The sequence below is a fragment of the Panthera pardus genome, unplaced genomic scaffold (genome assembly GCF_024362965.1).
Source record: "Panthera pardus isolate Hobbes unplaced genomic scaffold, ASM2436296v1 HiC_scaffold_25, whole genome shotgun sequence".
Taxonomy (NCBI): Eukaryota; Metazoa; Chordata; class Mammalia; order Carnivora; family Felidae; genus Panthera; species Panthera pardus.
This window is the reverse complement of record NW_026526821.1, coordinates 84,717,723-84,736,051: the sequence shown is the minus strand read 5'-3', so window position 1 is coordinate 84,736,051 and position 18,329 is coordinate 84,717,723. Positions and strand designations below refer to the sequence as shown.

Here is an 18,329-nt window from a genome sequence, read left to right as displayed (position 1 = left end):
TTAAGAGTCTCTTATGGTTTGCCCCCCTCCCTCTCTGTTTGTAACTATTTTTTACCCCTTCCCTTCCCCCATGGTCTTCTATTAAGTTTCTCAAGATCCACGTATGAGTGAAAACATATGATATCTGTCTTTCTCTGACTTATTTCACTCAGCATAATACCTTCCGGTTCCATCCACGTTGCTGCAAGTGGCATGATTTCATTCTTTCTCATTGCCAAGTAGTATTCCATTATATATATAAACCACATCTTCTTTATCCATTCATCAGTTGATGGACATTTAGGCTCTTTGCATAACTTGGCTAACATTGAAAGCGCTGCTATAAACATTGGGGTACATGTGTCCCTATGAATCACACTCCTGTATCCTTCAGACAAATTCCTAGTAGTGCAATTGCTGGGTTGCAGGGTAGTTCTATTTTAAATTTTTTGAGGAACCTCCACACTTTTCCAGGGCGACTGTACCAGTTTGCATTCCCACCAACAGTGCAAGAGGGTTCTTGTTTTTCCACATCCTCACCAGCATCTGTAGTTGCTTGAGTTGTTAGTTTTAGCCACTCTGACTGGTGTGAGGTCGTACCTCAGTGTGGTTTTGATTTGTTTCCCTGATGAGTGACGTTGAGCATCTTTTCATTTGTCTATTGGCCGTCTGGATGTCTTCTTTGGAAAAGTGTCTATTCATGTCTTCTGCCCATTTCTTCACTGGATTATTTGTTTTTGGGTGTTGAGTTTAGTAAGTTCTTTATAGATTTTGGATCTATAAAGATTTTGGATACTAACCCTTTATCCGATATGTCACTTGCAAATATCTTTTCCCATTCTGTTGGTTGCCTTTTAGTTTTGTTGATTGTTTCCTTTGTGGTGCAGAAGATTTTTATCTCGATGAGGTCCCAATAGTTCATTTTTGCTTTTAATTCCCTTGCCTTTGGAGATGTGTTGAGCAAGAAATTACTGCGGCTGAGATCAAAGAGGTTGTTGGCTTGCTTTGTCCCCTAGGGTTTTGATGGTTTCCTGTCTCACATTTAGGTCTTTCATCATTTGGAGTTTATTTTTGTGTATAGTGTAAGAAAGTGGTATAGTTTCATTCTGCATGTTGCTGTCCAGTTCTTCCAGCACCATTTGCTAAAAAGACTGTCTTTTTTCCATTGGATACTCTTTCCTGTTTTGTCAAAGATTAGTTGGCCATACATAGTGGGTCCGATTCTGGGTTCTCTATTTTATTCCATTGTTCTATGTGTCTGTTTTTGTGCCAATACCATACTGTCTTCATGATTACGGCTTTGTAGTAGAGGCTAAAGTCTGGGATTGTGATGCCTCCCACTTTGGTTTTCTTCTTCAATATTATTTTGACTATTCGGGTCTTTTGAGGTTCCATACAAATTTTAGAATTGTTTGTTCTGGCTTTGAGAAGAATTCTGGTGCTGTTTTGATTGGTATTGCATTGAATGTGTAGATTGCTTTGGGTAGTATTGACATTTTAACAATATTCATACTTCTAATCCATGAGCATGGAATGTTTTTTCATTTCTTTGTATGTTCTTCAACTTCCTTCATAAGTTTTCTGTGGTTTTCAACATACAGATATTTTATATCGTTGGTTAGGTTAATTCCTAGGTATTTTATGGTTCTTGGTGCAATTGTAAATGGGATCAATTTCTTGATTTCTTTTTCTGTTGCTTCATTATTGGTGTATAGAAATGCAGTTGATTTCTGTACATTGATTTTGTACCTTGAAACTTTGCTGAATTCATATATTAGTTCTAGCAGCCTTTTGGTGGAGTCTTTCGGGTTTTCCATGTAGAGTATCATGTTGTCTGTGAAAAGTGAACGTTTGACTTCTTTGACAATTTGGATGACTTTTATTTCATTTTATTGTCTGATTGCTGATTGCTGATGCTAGGACTTCCAATACTATGTTAAACAGCAGTGGTGAGAGTAGACATCCCTGTCATGTTCCTGATCTTAGGGGGAAAGCTCTGTTTTTCCCCATTGAAGATGATATTACCTGTGGCCTTTTCATATGGCTTTTATGATGTTTAGGTATGTTCTTTCTATCCTGACTTTCTTGAGGGTTTTTATTAAGAAAAGATTCTGTATTTTGTCAAATGCTTTTTCTCCATCTATTGACAGGATCATATGGTTCTTATCCTTTATTTTATTTATGTGATGTATCACATTGATTGATTTGCAAATATTGAACCAGTCCTGCAGCCCAGAAATGAATCCCACTTGATCATGGTGAATAATTCTTTTTATATGCTGTTGAATTTGATTTGCTAGTATCTTGTTGAGAATTTTTGCATCAATTTTCATCAGGGATATGGGGCTGCAGTTCTCCTTTTTTGTGAGGTCTCTGGTTTGGGAGTCAAGGTAATGCTGGCTTCATAGAATGAGTCTGGAAGTTTCCTTCTGTTTCTATTTTTTGAAACAGCTTGAGAAGGATAGGTATTAACTCTGCTTTAAATGTCTGATAGAATTCCCCTGGGAAGCCATCTGGCCCAGAACTCTTATTTGTTGGGAAATTTTTGATAACTGATTCAATTTCTTCACTAGTTATAGGTCTGTTCAAATTTTCTATTTCTTCCTGTTTGAGTTTTGGTAGTGTGTGGGTGTCTAGGAATTTGTCCAATTCTTCCAGGTTGTCCCATTTGTTGGCACATAATTTTTCATAGTATTCTCTGGTAATTGTTTGTATTTCTAGGGATTGGTTGTGATAAATCCATTTTCATTCATGATTTTATCTATTTGGGTCTTTTCGTTTTGAGAAGTCTGGCTAGGGATTTACAATTTTGTTTATTTTTTCAAAAAACCAGCTCTTAATTTCATTGATCTGTTCTCCTGTTTGTTTGTTTTTTTGGATTCTATATTGTTTATTTTTGCTCTGAACTTTATTATTTCTCTTCTTCTGCTGGCCCTGGGGTTTCTTTGTTGTTCTGTTTCTAGTTCCTTTAGGTGTGCCGTTAGATTTTGTATTTGGGATTTTTCTTGTTTCTTGAGATAGGCCTGGATTGCAATATATTTTCCTTTCATGACTGCCTTCGCTGCATCCCAAAGGGTCTGGACTGTTGTGTTTTCATTTTAATTTGTTTCCATATATTTTTAAATTTCTTCTTTAATTGTCTGGTTGACCCATTCATTCTTTAGTAGGATGTTCTTTAACCTCCATGCATTTGCAGGTTTTCCAACTTTTTCCTGTGGTTGATTTCAGGTTTCATAGTGTTGTGATCTGAAAATGTGCATGTTTGATATTAATTCTTTTATATTTATTGAGGGCTGTTATTAGGTTGAAAAGTTCTGAATATATCAGTCAAGTCCTTCTGGTCCAGTGTATCATTCAGGGTCATTGTTTCTTTATTGATTTTCTGTCTGGATGATCTGTCCATTGCGGTAAGTGGAGTATTAAAGCCCCCTGAGATTACCACATTCTTACCAATAAGATTGCTTACGTTTGTGATTAATTGTTTTATATGTTTTGGTGCTTTCAAATTTAGTGTATAAACATTTGTAATTGTTAGCTCTTCTTGATGGATAGACTCCATAATTATGATATAATCTCTTGTTGCAGCCTTTAGTTTAAAATCTGGTTTGTCTGATATAAGAATGGCTACTCCAGCTTTCTTTTGACTTCCAGTAGCATGATAGTTGGTTCTCCTTCCCCTCACTTCCAATCTGAAGGTGTACTCAGGTCTAAAATGGGTTTCTTGTAGACAGCAAATAGATAGGTCTTGTTTTTTTATCCACTCTGATACCCTGTGTCTTTTGACTAGAGCATTTAGTCTATTTACATTCAGTGTTATTGTTGAAAGATATGGGTTTAGAGTCATTGTGTTATCTGTAGATTTCATGCTTGTGATGTCTCTGGTCCTTTGTGGTCCTTGCAACATTTCACTCACAGAGTCCGCCGTAGGATCTCTTGTAGGGCTGGTTTAGTGGTGATGAATTCCTTCAGTTTTTGTTTGTTTGGGAAAACCTTTATTTCTCCTCCTATTCTGAATGACAGGCTTACTGGATAAAAGATTCTTGGCTGCATATTTTTCCTATTCAGCACATTGAAAATATCCTGCCACTCCTTTCTGGCCTGCCAAGTTTCAGTAGATAGGTCTGCTACTACCTTTATGTGTCTACCCTTGTAGGTTAAGGCCTGTTGGTCCCTAGCTGCTTTCAGAATTCTCTCTTTATCTTTGTATTTTGCCAGTTTCACTATGATATGTCATGCAGGAGATTGATCGATTCAAGTTACATCTCAAGGGAGTTCTTTGTGCCTCCTGGATTTCAATATCTGTTTCCTTCCCAAGATTGGGGAAGTTCTCAGCTATGATTTGTTCAAGTACACCTTCTGCCCCTTTCTCTCTCTCTTCTTCTGGAACTCTTGTGATACGGATATTATTCAGTTTCATTGAATCACTTAGTTCTCTAATTCTCCCCTCATGGTCCAGAATTTTTTTGTCTTTCTTTTTCTCAGCTTCATCTTTTTCTATAATTTTATCTTGTATTTCACCTGTTCTTCCCTCTGTCTCTTCAGTCCTCACTGTCACGGCTTCTAATTTATTTTGCCCCTCATTTACAGCATTTTTAAATTCATCATGACTATTTTTTAGTTCCTTGATCTCTGCAGCAATAGATCCTCTGCTGTCTTCTACGCTTTTTTCAAGCCCAGTGATTAATCTTATGATTATTTTTCTAAATTCTTGTCCAGTTATATTATTTATATCTGTTTTGATCAATTCTTTAGCTGTCATTTCTTCTAGAATTTCTTTTGAGGAGAATTCTTCGTTTTGTCATTTGGCTAGTTTTCTGTCCCTATGTGTTTTAAAAGCTTGTTATGTGCCCTGCACCTGTGAGCACTACTATACTAAAGAGGGGTCATACACTGTCCAGGGCCTGGCCCTTCAGGAGGTGTTTTTTGGAGTGTGCTACTTGCTGTTTGTTGTTGTGACTTTGGTTACTTTATCTCCCTACTTGTAGTGATGTTTTGGACCCTCCACCAGGTGGGCTTTGATTTGTTTGTTGAAGTAGGCCTGGAAAGGAAAACAAACAAAAAATAAAAACAAACACACAAAAAAAGCCCCCAAAACAAAAAAAAAACCAGAAACACCAGATACAAGTAGCCAACAGGGTGGAGGCGGTGCTGATGGAAGAGGCCTTCTCCCATACAAAGAGAGAAATGACAGGGGCAGGGGTAAAAGAAAAGAGAATAAAAATGACCAAAGAAACTATACGACTTAATCCAGAGAGAGAGTAAGGAAAATAAAGAAGGAGGCGGGGGAAAAGGAAAAGAAAATAAAATTGACCAGACAGAAACTATATGGCTTAATTCAGAGGGAGAAAGGAAAATAAAGAAGGAGGTGTACATCATGTATAAAGAGAATAGATTAAATATTTCTGCTTAAACAAACCAACAACCAAAGTAACCAGACTAGAGGAGGGAGGAGATAAGGAGAAAAGGAAGGAAGATTATATATGTATATACATGTGTTATATATATATATGTGTGTGTATGTGTGTGTTATATATGTATATATATGTGTTATATATGTATGTAAGTATACATACATATGCGTGTGTATATTCTTCCATATATACATATGTTCTTTCTATATATATTATATATATAATTCTATATTCTATGTTATATATATAGAATATGTATAATAAGAATTATCCAAGAATTAAACCAGGCAGTGAAACAGCCCTGGTCTGGAGGAGGGGCTGTCTGGTTTGTCAGCGTCAGTACTGCTCCAGTAGATGTGCAGTTACCAGGTGCAGAGAGGCGTGGTTCAGTGTACGTGGTTCTGCCTCCCGTGTGGGCCTGCTGTCCATTCCCCGAAGCCCCACCTTGTTGGTGATGGGGAGATAGATGGCGACCCCCCAGTCTCTCCTCCACGGATCAGGTGCCCCAAACCACTCCGTTCAAGCCATCCTCACCGTGGTAGGGGCACAAATGAGGTGGTTTGTCCTGCTCCACTGACTCCCGTGCCTCCCTAGCACTTGGCTGGGATTTAAACCCCGATGTCTTAAAGAGTCCCACTCCGTGCACCCTGATTCCGGGGAAGAGCCACCCCGTGCCACTGCACAGTGCCTCCCGTGGTTTGTCCCACTCTGCAAATCCTTTGTCTCCCTGGAGCTAGCTGGGACTTAAACCCCGATGTCTTTAAGGTTCCCACTCTTTGCCACCCAATATATGTTTTCTGGCTGGTGGGCACAGGCAGGGTCTTTGTCCTTTGAACGGCCATATACTTTCTTCCCACAGCACTCCAGGGAGGGGATTACTTTCTCTCACTGCAGACTGCGCCTCTGAACTAGTTACTGAGCCTGGGACCGGCTCCCCTCCTCCCCAGGTGTGTGAACAGGGCAGCTGGCCCCAGTGCAGAGAAAGCCCCACAGTTAGAGATTGGATATTTCTCCGTCCCAGTCTGTGGTTTTTCTCTTGTCCAGATAGAGTCCTACGTTTCCCCATCCTCTCTTTCTCTTCCCTTTGTCTTCCTGCAGAAGGGGATCCCTCCCCTCCGTTCCTCTGCTGCCCATTTTATCTCTCCCCGTTCGCAATCACGCACCTATGGCCCATCACATTGTCCTGGTAGGTCCCTGGGGGTGTCTCTGTCACTTTGCCACCCGGACTCTCGGAGTTCAGAGTCCTTTGCCCTCAACACTGCTGTGTTTGAGAGACAAGGGAACTTTGGATCCCCTACTTCTCCGCCATGTTAGCTCCCTTCTTTTAATGTTTATTTTTGAGAGAGCTCAAGTCGGGGAGGGGCAGAGAGAGGGAGACAGAGGATCTGAAGTGGGCTCTGTGATGACAGGCTGACAGTGACCCCAATGTGGGGCTTAAACGTTGAAGCCAGACGCTCAACTGACTGAGCCACCCAAGTGTCCTGATTCTCTAGAATTTTCAAGAGGCAACTAATTCTTTAAAAAATATCATTATTGGAGCACCTGGGTGGCTCAGTCGGTTAAGCTTCCAACTCTTGATTTTGGCTCAGGTCATGATCTCACGGATCTTGGGTTTGAGCCCCACATTGGTCTTTGTGCTGACAGCATGGAGCCTGCTTGGGATTGTCTCTCTCTTCCTCTCTCTCTGTTCCTTCCCTGCTTGCATGCTCTCTGTCTCTCTCAAAATAAATAAATTTAAAAAAAGGTATCATTATCAACTCTGGAGTTCTCAGTTTTACTGGGTTTCAGTTTTTTGTAGGTATTATTCTTCTTGCTGTTGCAGTTGTTCCATCTTTGGCCAGTGGGAGCCTTTGCAGGTGGTCTGCTACATACTTTTGACATGACCCCAGTAAGTCTGCAGCTTCAGCCCAGTTCACTGTTTAGCATTTGTATTCTTTTCTGGTCCACAGAGATTTTTTTCTGGCTTTTGAGCCCAAGTTTATACTTTTGTTTTTCTGTCTTTACACTTTATCATTGCTTTCTTTATGGAGTAGGGTGGTGAATGAAAATATCACTTCCCTGCACCACCTTGAGTACAGTGTCCAAAAGAAGTTTTGAAATGATCACCCATTTGTAAGATGACTTCAACAAATAAACAGAAATTTCAGTGCAGCAATGACATAGGAGAAAAATGTCATGATCATGAGACACACCTAAGGAGATGACGGGTCCAGAAAGGGTCAGGCTGAAGACTTGAGGTCTTGACCACAGTGGTAGGAGGAGGAAGCAGATATCAGAACTGTGCGTTTGCTCTGTACATTGTGCTCTGGGTTAGCCACAGAAAAATGTTTGTCCTTCACAGTCTAGAATGTGAGTTTTAGCCACTCTCAAGAAGTTGTATCTTGCCTTCTTTAAGTTTTAGCTTAAAGGACTCTTTAAGGGAATGTTTATCCATAGACTCTTGGATGAGGTGACTGACCTACCTGGTGTTGGGAATAAGCAAAAGCAGAAGAACTGTCCTCTCAGACTTATTTTTATTGGAATGTGCTTTTTACTCTGCAGTGACATAGCTGAATTTTAAGTTCTTGAGTTGATACTATAGAAATAATCTATTCATGTTCTACTTTTTAAGAACCTCCTTATTTTTCATTAATTATTGAATATTTAGTATTTCAAAAAGATGGGTGTTTCTAGTTAAAATGATATATATTTTATGCTGAATGAAAATGTCTCAAATATGTTCATTAATTTTAAAAGACAAAAGTGTGTGTGTGCGTTTGTGTATTGTTTTGGGCTTTACTAATATCCTCCTTATCTGGCATCACAAAAATCTCCACACTTTATCCTTCCCACAGATTCATGATTGATCTTTTAAATTGGAGCTAAGTATCAAATAAATGAATATATACATCAATAACAATTATTTTCTGAGGTACTTTTCAAATCTGAAGATTTTGTTTAAACTGTTTTTATTAAGTTTAGAATAATTGATAACTTTCTTTTGATAGGAGAAATGCTACAATTAATCCCAGACTAATATTGCATTTTTCTGAATACTATTATAATTTAAATTAGTTCATCTTGTATTAGTTAATACAGTTGAAACAAGTTCAGTTTCTTTTATGAGTATTAGTGGAGGTTTAGACTCTTGGGCATTAAAAAAATAATGCAAAAAAAAAGGTGACAAAATATTTGATGGTTGATAAGGCTTAGAGTTCCTAGTTATGTTGTATATGAATTGATAAAACACCAAACTTTGGAAAGTGAGATCTTGTCAAATGGAATGGGAGCTTTAATTCTCCAACGTTGACTGAAATCAGTTAATTTTCCTGTAACATTCTTGTCTCTGCTTGAGTTACTTTGTTAATAGATTTTTTTTAAAATTGAAGCTCGGGGCAATACTTTTTACAAGTTTGAATTTTCAAATTTTATAGACAGGTAATCCAAGCCCGGGCATGAAGTTTAGGAAACCATGACCTCTGCCTTGGCTTCCTCATCCTGTCCAGTCCAGGAGCTTTATGCAGTCAGAGCTTTGTGGCATGGCAGCTTTGAGATGGCAGATCTACAGTGACGGTGCTACCAACACTGCAAGTTAGATCACCTCTATCTCATGTTGGGTAAAGTATGGTTTTGAAATGCCTTGTTCTTAGTTTTAAATTGGAGAGCTTAACTAGTATCAAAAGCTGTGTTTACTCCTATGTTTTAATTATGCTTTTTGCATTTCCGTCTGGTATTGTAGGTTTCAAGTGTTTTCTTCTTGCTACTGAGGTAATAAATGCTCATTGTAAATGCCCAAACATGAGAGAAATACGAGGTATAAAACGAGCACACCCAGCAATCCCACTGTAGAAGATGCATCCTTAACCACTTTCATGCACCAACCAGTTTCATGCACCTACCAGTTTCATGCGCCTACCAGTTTCGTGCACCAACCAGCCTGACTTTCAACTGTCAGCACCTGAGAGTCTTTGAGTGAGGATTTTGCTTGAGAGCAAATTGTGTTTGGGCCAGCTACAAGTGCTGAGGAATCAGTTGCCCTTGGGAGCCCTCAACCGTGACTGACAAGATGTGTTAGTAAATGGCACCACTTCCTTGGCTCTCAGTTGGGATAACTAAAGACAGTGTTCTAGGTCTTCCCAGCATTCTCCGGTAGGATTAAGCTTCTGTTGTCCACACTGGTAACTTGCTTGATGACAACACCCTCTAATGACTTCCCCCCCTTCCTATCTTACTTCTCTACTCCCCTACTGAGTTTTCCTGGGATTACCTCCTAAATGAACCTCTTGTACTTTTTTCTTCTGGGAGGACCTAACTTAACATACCCATCTTCCAAGGATGATGCCATAACTTCAAATTCTCATTCTTTTCATGTGAATGTGAAGAATCACTGCTGTTCTAGGGGCTTTCTCTAGGTTGGAAATTTAGCCAGAGATTCTGTCCGTTACCCTCCTGTTCATAGGAACTAAGTCTTTGGGAGCAGGGTTGTCCATTCCCTCTGGGGAGTCACTTATCAGGGTTTCTCCAGTTTGGCAATATTGACATTTGGAGCTGGGCAATACTTTGTTGTGGGGCTGTTTTCAGCTTTGTAGGATGTTTAGTAGCATCCTTGGTTTCTATCCACTAGATGTCAGGAGTATCCCTCACCGCGATTGGAACAACCAAAAATGTCTTTGAACATTGCCAAATGTCCCTGGGGGCCAGAGTTGCCCCCAGTTGAGAACAACTGAGTTAGATCAAGTGCATATGGGTGGAATATGGCAAGTTTGTTTGGGGTACTTGAAGGCTTTCTGAGCACCCAACCGGAAGGAAAACGCAGAGTGAAGATGACCTGAAAAAAACCTTCAAAGTTACCTTTTGTTTTGGAGTTACCTCTGCCCCATAAAATAAGACTAAAAGAAATATATTAGAAGAATTCTTTTATGGTAATGAGGGTTCACTGGTGGTGGTGCTTAGTTTGACAGAAGCTAATGTCTTTAGAGAGGGTGATGGCTAGCTAGTGTCCTGATGGAACGTGGGAAGATGCCACTGAGTTTCTTCAAAAAGAGGGACTCCATGAAGACCTGAGTCCTGGGTTGAAAAATCCAAGTTTTAAACTGAGTAAAAAGCCTTTTATGCTGTATAGTTATGCCTTTGTGTTCAAGTCTGTGGTTTCAAACCTCCCTGGGAAAGGAAGGGAACAAACCACTGTCAAGCATAGCTGTGGCAACAGCCTACTCTCTCATAAAGAACAAGTAAAGATTAAGTGCTTGGGGTGTCTAAGAAGTAGCTGAGCATGGCTTGATATATTTCAGAGAAATGTATTGACTAGGAGAGGCCCAATAAACTTGTACCCCAGGGCAAGCCTGGGTGGACAGGCGAAGATCTGGAAATACAGTGAGCAGCAGGAATTCCCTGAGGATTGCCTCCAGTGTTGTGCAGGTGGATAAAAAGCATTTGATGTTTTCACCTGCTGTGCTTCCAGTTTGGTGCAGTGAGAAATTCAAAACCAGAGACAGGAAGCCAAGAATTTTTTGCACAAACAAGAGTCAGTCAAATTATTTCCTAGAGCAACATAAGGGTGGGAATTGAACAAGTGTTTGACATACTTTGTTTTCACACCAGGTGTCAGAGATAAGATAAGACTGTCCAAAGTCAGAGAAAATGCTGGGGAAAAAGGGATAGATTATCATCTAGTTGATAGTTTAGAATTCCAACCCCTCCTGCCATTCAAATTCTAGTTTTCAAAAGCTTGACAATTCCTCTTATACACCCTGGGAACATATTCTAAACTTGTCTGAGCTTTACTTTTTTCTTGCTTAAAATATAATGGCAGATCACTTCTACTTTTCTTTTTTTTTAAAGAATTTTTTTAATGTTTATTTATTTTTGAGAGAGACAGAGAGAGAGCATGAGAGGCAGAGAGGCAGTGAGAGAAGGCGACACAGAGCCCAAAGCAGGCTCCAGGCTCTGAGCTGTCAGCACAGAGCCCGATGCAGGGCTCAAACTCACGGACCGCGAGATCATGACCTGAGCCGAAGTCGGACGCCCAACTGACTGAGCCACCCAGGCGCCCCTCACTTCTACTTTTCAAAGTGATGCCACCTTTTCTGGTGTTGAAAATCACAGTGGCTGACTTTATCCTCAATTTGGAATCTTGGGGGGAAGCGTAGGAGTTACTGGAATGTCAGCCTTTTATTAAAATTATTGGACTGTCATGGGAAATAAACTGCTGGAGCTTCTGTTTCACAGTCTACATCAGTGATTCTCAAAAGTGTAGTTCCAAAACCAGCAGTGTCACCATCGTCTAGAAACTAGTTAGAAATGCAGATTCTCTGGCCCATCCCATACCTGCTGATTCATAAACTCTGGAGGTGGGACTCAGCAATCTGTGTTTTAACACGTTCTCCAGGGGATTCTGGTTTACACTCAAGTTTGAGAACCACTGGTCCACGTTATGGGGGAAAAGACAAAGTGAGGATGTCTCACCGTCTAGTCACAGACTCCTGCCTAGATTCTTTTTTTATTTAATTTAATTTAATTTATTTTAATTTCATTTAATTTAATTTTCATTTCATTTCACTTTTTATTATTTTATTTTATTTTTAATTTTATTTTTAAATTCACATCCAAATTAGTTAGCATATAGTGCAACAATGATTTCAGGAGTAGATTCCTTAATGCCTCTTACCCATTTAGCCCATCCCCCCTCCCACACCCCCTCCAGTAACCCTCTGTTTGTTCTCCATATTTAAGAGTCTCTTATGTTTTGTTCCCCTCCCTGTTTTTGTATTATTTTTGTTTCCCTTCCCTTATGTTCATCTGTTCTGTGTCTTAAAGTCCTCATATGAGTGAAGTCATATGATATTTGTCTTTCTCTGACTAATTTCGCTTAGCATAATACCCTCTAGTTCCATCCACATCTTGCAAATGGCAAGATTTCATTCTTTTTGATTGCTAAGTAATACTCCATTATATATATATGTACCACATCTTCTTTATCCATTCATCCATCGATGGACATTTGGGCTGTTTCCATACTTTGGCTATTGTTGATAGTGCTGCTATAAACATTGGGGTGCATGTGTCCCTTCGGAACAGCATTCCTGTATCCCTTGGATAAATACCTAGTAGTGTAATTGCTGGGTCGTCGGGTAGTTCTATTTTTCATTTTTTGAGGAACCTCCATACTGTTTTCCAGAGTGGCTGCACCAGCTTGCATTCCCAGCAGCAATGCAAAAGAGATCCTCCTTCTCCACATCCCTGCCAACATCTGTTGTTGCCTGAGTTGTTAATGTTAGCCATTCTGACAGGTATAAGGTGGTATCTCATTGTGGTTTTGATTTTATTTCCCTGATGATGAGTGATGTTGAGCATTCTTTCATGTGTCAGTTGGCCATCTGGATGTCTTCTTTGGAGAAGTGTCTGTTCATGTCTTTTGCCCATTTCTTCACTGGATTATTTGTTTTTTGGGTGTTGAGTTTGATAAGTTCTTTATAGATTTTGGATACTAACCCTTTATCTGATACGTTGTTTGCAAATATCTTATCCCATTCTGTCAGTTGCCTTTTAGTTGCCTAGATTCTTACACTCCGGGACGGTCCTTGTTTTTACCTGGTTGCCAAGGAGGCGCTGATACCAGGCCATGTGGAAGACTGCCTCTCCCAGTAATTCTGACCTCTGTGTAGCACCTGTGACATGGACATGGGGAATGTGGGTTCCTGGGACCAGAGAGCAAGGCCTGGCTACCTTCCAGTAAAAGGCAACAGATTCATTTGTTGAAATGCCATCGCAACTGCCTGTCAAACACAACTCTGGGTGAACAGTGGTGCTGGCTTGTGGAAATATTTCCTCTGCTAACTCCCTAAAACAAATAAGAATAAGAAAAATGGTCATCTTTAATGAGTTCCAGTGATGTGCCGGGCACTGTGCTAAATTAGCCCTATGTGTGTAAACTTCACTGAATCATCACAGCTCTCTGTGGTAGGCATTTGCTGTACACTGAATGTTTGTGTCTCCTCCAAATTTGTATGTTGAGTCTATAACCAGACTCAAGGGGTTTGCTGCTTGGGGTGCATCAAATTGAACACAACCCAAGGAAATGGTGAAACCAAAGAACTTTTTGTTACTTGTTACAAGTAAAGAGATGGGAAGATAACTTGTAAAGTGCTGTCTCCCTATGGGGTTAGTACAGGCAGCTTTTGTGCAGTGTATTAGAGGTGGGGGCAGGGAGCTTGCTTAGGCACTTTGGTTCAATTATGCATGCCTAGTGTGTCAGCTTGGTGGTGCATACATCATATGTTCCAAACATGGTGGAAAGCTCTGCCCATAGGAGGAGATCTTAGCATTATAATGAGCTAAAAGTAACTTCGGACAACTGAGGGGAGCTTCTGCATAGGTCTTCAGCTCCAATTCAGCTCAAACTGACTCATGTAAAGAGCTGTCAGGTGAGACACACCTAGCAAGGGGTTATTAGGTGAAACACTTACTTGGGTGACTCTTGGCTAGAAGTGTTGCTTCCACAAAACAAGACACATTCTTTCCCTACTTTTGTCCCTTCCCCTCCTTGCTTCTGCTGATCGCTTTCAGTCCTCTTATTTGAGTAACTTTCTGTTGCATCCTAGCATGACCCACCCCCACGTGATAGTTTTGGATATGGGCCTTTAGGAGGAGGTGATGAGGTTTAAAGGAGAGACGCCATGAGGATGGAGCCCCCATAGTGAGATTAGTGTCCTTATAAGATAGGAAAAGACCTGTGTTCACATGCTGTCTCTCCTCCATTTGAGAACACCGTGAAGAAGTGGCCATTTACAAGTCAGGAAGAAGTCCTTCCCCAGAACCTGACCATTCTGGCACCCTGATCCTGAACTCCCCGCTTCCAGAATTGTGAGAAACTACACTTCTGTTTAAGCCACCTTGTCTATGGCATTTTGTTCTGGCAGCCAGAGCTGATAAGGTACTATTATTATCCCATTTTATAAATGAGAAAACGGGTTCAAAAAGGCCAAGTAGTCTGTCCTGGTTAACCCAAAAAAGTGTAGATTAGGCTATTACCTCACAGTAGATTAGTGTTATGGCCTGTGGATTCTGTCCTCTCAACCTGAAAATCCTAGATTTCCTGGTCAACTGAGGGTGTAAATTCCTGCTTTTGCTGGAACCTTAGTGACGTCTCCTCCTTGTCTCATCAAACATGCTGGACTTTGGACCTTCTTCCTCCATGATCCAGGGCTCAGTTTTCCTTGACACCACATTCTGACTCCACAAAGCTCCCCCTCCACTTAGGGAGGAGCTATATTCCCTTGCTCAAGTTCAAATGCACTTCAGATCTCTTGCACAGGTCTCAGTTCCCTTCTTTCTTGTCCCAGCCCCACAAACACACTGTATCCTCATGACTTGAGGTGCCACACTGCACGCTCTCTGCTCTAAGAAGGCACTTTTCTCTATCTTTAAAGACTATGCAGACTTGTCTTACTTTTATCCAGTGTAAGCAGACAATTCACTTTGTCTGTCCCTTAAGAGGTGGACTGTCATTTCTTTGCATGTGTGTAGTTAGTGTTTGCCTTGCTTCTCTAGTGATCTTGTCCCTTTTAAGAGCAAGGACAACGCTGGAACGCCTGAGTTTTGCCAGTCAGTGAGGCGAAAACAGAATTGTGAAGAGAAGGGCCCAATTGGATAGCTTTGTGACTGAGGAAAGGCAGATGTGTGTGTGTCTGTGTTGATGGGGGTGGGGATGCTCTCTAGTGGCAGAGAGGGAACACTGCTATTCTAGATGTGTCTGTTTGTGTTGACATTCCATGCTGCACAACCTCACAGCTTGGTATGTTGATCCAATAAAATCATCAAGGGAGTGAACTAAAAATACCCAGAAGATCAGTGGACAGGAGAGCCAACTGTGTGAAAGGCACCAGAAAACTCTTCTTGTCACACAAAGCATTGCTAGAAGGAAAAAAAAAAAACCAGTCAAAGAAAAAAGGTCCAGCAGGCAATAAGGTGATGGCAGGTGCTGTGAGTTTGCTTTGGGTCTCTAATGATAGGCTTTTATCCTATTAGAGCTGAATGACACAGAACTTATTAACAAATTAAGAAGTGTTCATTCCTTGAAATATTTTGGACATTATACCAACTTTTTGGGTTGTTGAAAGGACTCTATTATGTCAGGTTGGCTTGGAACCCAGGAAATGAGTTGGCACTCTTCAAAGTTAATAAAACATCATTTGTCATAAGATTTGCAGGTGTGACTCAGTTCCTGCATTAAAATATACAGTAAAAGCTGAGGGCTGAGGAGCCAGCCTTTTGCCAAGCCTATTGAGTCTTGTATAACTGGCATGCACCGAGCAGTCAGGGATCTTCTGTATGCTATCTAGGTTTGACGGGTTTTGCTTGTGTGAGGATCGGTACCCTCACCCCCATGTAGTCCCGTCTCGCCAGGGGGCCGAGTGCAAGAGAACCCCTTGCTGTTTACTGTTTGCTGGTCGGAGGTTGTCCTGCTGATGCACTTTGGCATTGTGTGACTTTTGTCTTTGTGAAGATGGGATTTTATTGATTTTGTTTATTTGTCCATTTGGATAGGCTCATGGCAGTGGCAGTGGCCCCACAGTGGCCAAAAACTGAGTCTTTTTCTAGATGAAGTAGATTCCAGAGGTGACTGGAAATGCCACTGTGGAGTGCAATTGTGTTCAGTCAGAATCTCGCCTTCCCAAGCCTTTTATTGCTTACGGGATCCATCCCCACAGGGAACCGGAGCAGGCTGATGACCCCAGGATGAAGCGCTCCCACCCCAACATATCTCCTCTTTCTCTGTGTCTGAAATTCCTTTTGAAGATGATAAAGTGATCGTACTTCAGGTAGAACAGCATTTTTCAATCTTTTTGGCTGTGGGGTCCCTTTACACTTATAAATTAGTGAGAACCCGAAAGAGCTTTTAAGTCGGTCGTATCTATTGATATTTATCATAAAATATAGGGGTCAGCAGACTATGGTGCATGGGCCACATCTAGCCCATGACTTTTTTTTTTTAACGTTTATTTATTTTTGAGACAGAGAGAGACAGAGCATGAACGGGGGAGGGTCAGAGAGAGGGAGACACAGAATCCAAAGCAGGCTCCAGGCTCCGAGTTGTCAGCACAGAGCCTGATGTGGGGTTTGAACTCACGGACTGCGAGATCATGACCTGAGCCGAAGTCGGATGCTTAACCGGCTGAGCCACCCAGGTGCCCGTAGCCCATGACTTTTTTTTTTTTTTTTTTTTTTTTGTAAATAAAATGCTATTGGAACAAAGCCAAGCCCATTTATTTATATGTTGTCTATGTGGCTTCAATGCTATAACAGTAGAGTTGATTAGTTGCAGCAGAGACTGTATGAACCATGGAGCCCAACATGTTTATTTGTACCTTTACAGAAAAGTTTGCATATCCCTGATACAAAACGTAAATTGAGAAATGTTTAAAATATTTATTAATTCATTAAAAAATATCAATAGTAAAACCATTACAAGAAAACATTACTTTTTTATTGAAAAAAAAGTCTATACTTTCCAAAACAAAACAAAACAAAACAAAAAAATGCTTGCTAGTGAGACTCAGAATGGCATTGTTTTATACTTTTGCAAATTTCTTTGATGTCTAGCTTAATAGGAGCAGCTGGATTCTCATCTGCCTCTGCATTTAATGTGTTGTGGTATGTTACTTTAGTTGAAGTGGGTAAAGAAAATCCAACTTGTAGAAGTATGTAGCCAGAAAAGGGAGGAGTATTTTAAATAGTCATTTCAGATATTTATGGATATTTTCTTTGACATTACAACAAATCTTGACAAGTGGTAATTTCTAGGAGGTTGCATATAGAATCTGAAACCAGAGCAGTGAAAATTTCATACTCTGTTACATTTAAATACACTGGTCTAAATTGCACTTTGAATGGATTTTATACCCATGTAAGATTTTGTAACATCATGCATTAATTATTTTGAAAATATTAGTTCACTGAGTTATTCAGATCTTCCAAATGTTGACATATTTCATTTTGTATCATATCAAAATAGCACATTTGTTAATGTCACCATCAAGCTCATTAAAAGAGTCTTTAAGCTGTCAAACTCATGGTGGTGAATACAAGTTTCCCAAAATTCTAATTTTTGTTTGAAACCTCAAATTTTATAATTGACATCAAATGCTGTCAGTTGTTTTCCTTGTCGAGATATGCTCATTTCATTCATTTCCAAGAAAATGTCTGCCAAATACCCAAATCTGTATAACCATAGTTTGTCTGTCAGTCAAATAGAATGGTGTCCCATTAAAAAAAAAAAAAAGACCAATTCAGCTTGCAACTCAAACAGTTGCACAAGAACATTTCCTAGAGGCATCCATTGTACTTAGTATGCAGAAGTGCCTTGCATATATTTCTCATTTATTTACACAATATATTTAATATATGTATATTCCCTGGTTGAGCTTTAGTACAATTAATGCTTTTCTATGTTTATCAAGGACATTCTTAAGTAAAACTTTTTTCTTTCTTGGGAGTATGTGACAGTAAGGGGTACAATGACTAGCACAGTTTGAGGCCACTGCCTTGATATATGCTAAGGCACCATCAGTCTTACCCTCCCCTTCACTGCTTTTGTACCATCAATGTCCATGTCAACACAGTGAAGACAAATACCATCTTGCTGTGATTATAGACATAGTTTTGACTTCATGGATCCTTGAAAGTGTGTCCATGGACCACACTTTGGGAACCTGCTGAGGTAGAAGAGCAATAAATTGAATTAAATTCTGCTAGTTCTAGGAGATGCTTGTGGGTAAAGTGTTTTATGATTAAGTCATGTTAATGATTTAACATGTTGGGAAAATGTGGTATATTGTATCATATTGTTGGAATTTCCCAGTTCTCATTAGGTTGTAAAGGCTCTGAGAAGTCCTCAAGAAAATAAACATCTTTATTTTTTTAAAGATTTTGTTTTGAAGTAATCTTTACACCCAATGTGGG

General features: G+C 40.0%; 1 long non-coding RNA gene across 1 annotated transcript in view; it reads left to right on the top strand.

Moving 5' to 3' along the window:
- Positions 1 to 8,809: 8,809 nt before the first annotated feature.
- The window catches only part of LOC109261723 (uncharacterized), a 259,521-nt gene continuing 250,001 nt past the window's right edge, over positions 8,810 to 18,329 (top strand). The window contains exon 1 of the long non-coding RNA XR_002077514.2: positions 8,810 to 8,986. This is a non-coding gene — a long non-coding RNA (uncharacterized LOC109261723). The remainder of the gene's footprint in view (positions 8,987 to 18,329) is intronic.